The 6,000-nt window shown below is 39.9% G+C and overlaps 1 protein-coding gene across 7 annotated transcripts in view; it reads left to right on the forward strand.

The window, feature by feature from the left end:
- Positions 1 to 6,000, forward strand: part of Oxr1 (oxidation resistance 1) — a 269,080-nt gene that overhangs the window by 216,902 nt on the left and 46,178 nt on the right. The gene's annotated exons all lie outside the window — the stretch shown is intronic.

The following is a 6,000-nucleotide window of genomic DNA, read 5'->3' on the forward strand; positions in this document are numbered from 1 at the left end:
AAATTCATGTAATAAGGCAGAGTTTATTTGTTCCTACTGGAATATTTCAAACAGCATGTAAGAAAGACTCCCTCTGGGTAATGTTTGGAATGGTAACTTTTCCAAACAGTATAACACAAAAAAAGGAGATAACTATTAAGTACCTACTAGATGCCAGAAACTGTTTGAAGTGTATCAGTTGATTTATCAACTCAAAATAAACTTATGAAATAGGTAGTCTTATTTCTTCTCACAGGAACAAAAAGTCCATAAAGTTGACTAGGTCAAAGGATTTCTGTGATGGTCAGAATGCAAACCTGATTTGAATTTGTTTATCTACCCTACCTGGCTGCTTTTCTAAGCAGAATCTTCTAGTGTGCAAAGGAAGTGCTGTAAATACTGAATTGAAAAAATAAATTCCAAGTTTTACTTAGTGACCATAACATGACAGGGATTTAAAGTCATACATGACAACCGTGACTTTATAGTTATAATTCATAAATTGTTTTTAAAATGCAAGCATTCAGTGCTACTATTGTCCCCTAAGTGATGTTTTAGATACCTTCCAAAATCTTGATACGTCGTATTTTAATTCACTTCAAAATATTTTCTCGTGATTTCTTTCTCTTTGCCCCATGGAATATTTTGCAGGGTTTTAATTACTTTCCAGTATTTGGAAAATTTGCAGATATCTTTATGCCACTAATATCTGATTTAATTCCATGTGCTCAGAGAAAGCGCTAGTGCTTGAAGGCCTAATTTATTGGGACCTGCTTGGTCCAGAATGTGGTGTTCCCTGAGGAATGCTACCTGGACACCTGAGGAGAATGTGCTCTGCTGCTGGGGGTCGAGTATCTTACAGATGTCAGCAGAGTCGGGTTGGACGACTGTGGTGTTCTGCGTCTCTACTGATTTTCTTCCTTCTTCTGTCAATTGCTGACAAAACCATGTGGAAATATGCTACAGTTGTGTACTTGTCTGTTTTCTTCAGTTCTATTTGTTTTGTATCTATCATGTATTTTAACTCTATTAGGTGTAAAAGTCCTGAGCAGTCGTATGTTCTCTTGATGAATTAACTTGTCCTTATGAAAACCCCTCTTTATTCTTGGTAATACTGTTTGCTATGAAATCTACTTGGTAAGAACTATTGTAGTCATGTCGTCTTCGTTTTGACAGTTGTTAACATGGTTTATTTTATCTGTTTCCACTCTTTGCTTTCTGTCTTCATAAAATCGGTATCTTGCAGGTACCATGTAGTTGAATCTTGCTCCCCTTGATAATCTCTGCTTTAGTTTAATATGGATATTGATATGGTTAGGTTTAAATTCACCATCTTGCTGTCTGCTTTCCTCTTTGTGTTCCACCTATCCTATTTTTTGTTTAGTTTTGTTTTGTGTTTTTTGCATTGAGATTTTTATCATCTCCTTTGTTTTCTTATTAACTGTGACAGTTTATTAATGGTTGCTTTAGAATTAATGTATATCTCTTATGTATTGTATTCTCACTTCAGAAACATAGCACTTTACATATAGTATAAGAACCTTACAGTTGACCCTTGAGCAGCGCACAGGTTGGAGACACTGACCCCCATGCGGCTGAAAATCCACATGTGACTTACCTTGTAATAACCTGCAGTTGACTGGAAGCCTTACTGGTAGCGGAAACGGTTGACCAACACATGTGTTAGACATATCCTATCTAGAGAAAGATGCTGGAAAACTGCAAGATAGCATTCTTATTGCAGTATACAGTTTCCTGGAGACACAGATTGCTTGCGTAGATGTGACTGTTGTCACACAGCGGAGGGGACTCAGCCCCCAGGCTCCCTGCGTCCATGCTGTACCCACAGCAGGGGCTGTGGTGTCACATACTGGTGAAGCAGGTCCTGCAGCACGCTCTGCTCGGGCGACACAAGGCTGCCCTCTGTATGTCCACGCGGACTGCTCTGTGCTGCCCGTGGTCTGGAAAGATGGGTGCGTATGCTTCGATGAGATTGCAACCCTGTCACAGATCGTGCACATTAGGGCACCAAACCATAGAGTAGATCATTATCGACATATTTTATACATTCATGATGAACGTAACTAGTTCTTAGTTGTTTGGTTTATCCAAACTATGCAGTTCATCTGGGAGTTTTTTCAAATTGTCATGTCTCAGGCTGGGGATACAGCTCAGTGATGCAGCATCTCCCTAGAAAGTGTGAGGTCCTGAGTTTGATTCCTGGTACCAAAAAAAATTGTCGTGAGTCACACACATAGGCAATATTCTACATATAAGAGGGTCAGAACTGGTCAAACCCATTTTGCTCAAGGGTAAACTATACTTTCCAGTCCTCTCCCCAACCTTTGTGGTCTTACTGTTCTACCCTTTATTTGCACATGTTACAAACCCCAAGTACATTGCTAGGTTTGCTTGAAAAAGTTAATTGAAAATGATTTTTAAAGTAAGGGAAAGTCTGTTATATTCACTTATTTATCACTCTATGTGCTTTTCATTCTTATACACAAATCCACATTTTGGTAGTGTTTTTCCTTTTACGGAGGACTTCCTTGTAAACCTTTCAGCTGGAGATTCTTTTGGTGTTTGAATGTCAACAAAATATGTTTTTCCTTTTCTTATGGTACTGTTGTGTTTATTGAAAAGGATATGTGTGTACAAAAGCTATTATAAGAAGAATCCTTTTCTTTTGGTACTGGGGATCAAACTCATGGGTGATCTACCATTGAGTTACATCCCCAACCCTTCTTGTTTTTTTATTTTGAGATGGCATCTTGCTAAATTGCCCTAGCTGGACTTGCATTTGGAATGTTCCTGCTTTAGCCTCCTTCAGCACTAGGATTATAGGCGTGTGCCTCCGTGCCCAACTCTAAATTTTTATTTCCTGCTTCTGTCCCTTTTTTTTCTTGTGTTGATTTTTTTACATTAATAAATTTTATTTTGTAGAGGAATTTTAAGTTGATAGAAGAATTGAACAGAAAGTTCCCCTATAATCTTTCTCCCTCCCAGTTCCGCTATTATTAACATCCTTTATTTGTGTAGTATGTTTGTTACATTCATGAACCAGTATCAGATACTGAACTCTTTGGTGCACATGATTCCGTGTGTGTTTTACATTCTGTGGGCTCACGTTGGCCACGTGTATTGTGCATGTATACACCACTGCAGTGTTACACACTCGTCTCATGCCTTCCAGTCTGCTGTGTGCCACCCATTTACTCCTTCCTCCTGTCATTCCCCTGGGCTTCTACTAGCTGCTGACTGTCTCCACACTCTTGTCATTTGCAGAGTGCCGTACAACTGGAATCATATAGTAAGGCTGTAGAATTTCAGATTGACCTCTTTAATTTAACACCACGTGTCAGTCCTCCAAGTCTCTTGTGGCTTGACAACACCTCATTTCTTTTTATTGCTGAATAGTATCCCACTGTGTGGCTATATTACGAGTTATTTACACATTTTCCCTTTATAGGGAGAACCATGTCTTGGCTGATGCCAGGTTTGGGCAGTTACAAAGAAGCTGCTGTGAACATTGCAGTGTGGATATCCTGTGAATTTCACTTTTCACTGTCCTTGGATAAATGCCGAGGAACACACCTCAAGAAGGTGTAAGATATGTTTAGCTTAGTAAGAAACTGCCACATTTCCAGGGCCTGGAACGTTCTGTATCCTGTGAGCAGTGAGAATTCCCGTTGCTCCACATCCTCCCCATATCAGGTGTTCCCAATTGTCTTGGAATTTAGCCCTCTGTGGTCCCGTGGTGGTCCAACTTGGACTTCCTCAAGGATGTGGGATGTAAATGTCTTCTCACATGGTCACGTGCTACCCAAGGTCATCTCCTCCATCTGCTTCTTTCTGAAAGATGCTGTAATAGACACAGAACTAGGTTAGCAAGCCTTTCGTTCTCTTTTAGAGCTTCGATGTTCTATGAGAAAAAGTGTCTTCCATTATATTAAAAATGTTCTCTCTATCACTAATTTTGAACAATTTGATTACAATGTGCCTTGATGTATTTTTTCATATTTATTTTGTTTTGGTTCATTCAGCTTCTTGGATCTGTGGTTTTGTAACTTAATTGAAATTTGGAAAATTTCTGGCCATACTTATTCAAATATTTTTTTCTTTCTCATCCTTTTTTGTTCTTTCTTTGAGAGCTTTAATTATATCATTTTTGGCTGTTTAACATAATCTCACACAATTCCCTGGTATTCTTTTCATTTTTTCTTTTTCCCTTTTATGTCATTGTAGCTGTTGTGTTTAAGTGCAGTGTTTCCCATCACGTATAATCTGTTCACTACACTCAGAGTGTTTTCATCTCCGTCATTGTCATTCTCCATTCTGTAAGTCCAAATGGGATCTCATATTTTCCATATCTCCATTTATCATGCATAACCTTTTAGAAGACAGTTATAATAATTGTATTAACACTCTTTTCTACCAAGTTTCTTTCACTGTGTCTCACTTAGTATCTTTTTGTGTTCATTGATTTCTTTTTTCTCTTTGGTGAGGGTCATTTTCTCCTATTTCTTCTGATGAATAATAATTTTTCCTAAGATGCCAACTAAACACAGTGAATTTTATCTTCTTGGGTACTGACTGTTTTTATTTTCCTGTGTATATTCTTGTATTTTTTTCCATGGACATGGCTAAATTTTTTAGAAGAAGCTTGATCTGATCCAGGCTTGTTTTCAGGTTTCACAGGACAAGCCTGCAGCTGCCATTGTCTGTAGCTGATCTTCCCACCTCCTGAGGTACTGCCTCTAGAAATTCCGAGGCCTGTAAGCTGCTCCGACTATAGACCCCGGGGGTCGTGTCCCCTGCTCCCGTGGAGTGCTGCTTGCTCATCGCTGGGTGTGCTGTGTGCACAGCTGGTGGTTGGTGGTCATCTCCAGCTCGGAGGGACCTCTCTGCACCCAGAACCTTCTTGCCGAGCTGCACTTCCTGTCCCCATCTCCTCACATGCCACCTGCAAACCCTCTCCATGCACGATGCCTGCGGAAGAATGTAGGCTAATCCTCCTTGGTTTTCCTTGTTTGGATGTCGCTGGCCAGCAATCTTCCAGTATCAGAAAAGTCACTTCGTGTATGTTGTGTGTGTGTTTAATAGTGTTCGACTGAATTAGCTTTTGGCTGAAAGCAGAAGTTCATTTGCAGGTATTTCAGTGTGCTTTAAGGATGAGAGCACACACAGCGCCGTGGGGCCTACACACTGATGTTCTTGGAATGTAATCTCTTCCTGGAGGCTGGCTGTGTTAATGCTAACGCACAGAAGAAAGTAGGCAGAAGTTTACTTTCTCCTGTAGGTTGTCTCTTTTCATCTTCCTACACATTAATCATAGTAAAGATTCTTTACTTAAAATATTGAAACTTGTCAACTATAATTACAATGATTAAATTATTGTGGAGTTAAAACTTTTAGAAAAAATAGAAGCTTTTCTCTCTGCTGGGGTGGATTCCCAAGTCATAGTCATTTTATCTTTTGGTATCTACAGAAATACTGTTAAGTGTGGTAACTTTTCTTTTGCAGGTAGACTGTATTTTCTGACAGAAATAATTTCTCCTTAAAAGATTAGTCAGGCAATTACACATAAGCAGGTAGAAGTTGTTAATACTAAAAAGCAATTTGTGCTTAAAGTTTGTGAAGATCATGTGGCTTAAGAAGATAATTAGGAAACTGTTGCTCACAGTAGTCTTAGCATAATGCTGATAATATGTCTGGCGTTACGAGACAGTATTGTATTTCATTTTGAATTTTATTTGTATAAGTTTTGACACATAATAGTTACAGTCGAGACTTGGTGTGTATGTGCTGTGTATACTGAATCCCACGCAGAAGGGCGCTCTCCTCCACTGACCCTGCGTGCCCCTGAGCCCACAGGCTTGACGGGCGCTCCTTGTGAAGCTGGACAGCTGGGATGCAGGACGGCTCGGGGTGAGAAACAGCACAGATCCGCCCCTGTGGAGGCCATCCACCCTAACCATCCACCCTAACCATCCCACCCTAACCATCCCACCCTAACCATCC

The sequence above is a fragment of the Chinchilla lanigera genome, unplaced genomic scaffold (genome assembly GCF_000276665.1).
Source record: "Chinchilla lanigera isolate Chin_1 unplaced genomic scaffold, ChiLan1.0 scaffold00016, whole genome shotgun sequence".
Taxonomy (NCBI): domain Eukaryota; kingdom Metazoa; phylum Chordata; class Mammalia; order Rodentia; family Chinchillidae; genus Chinchilla; species Chinchilla lanigera.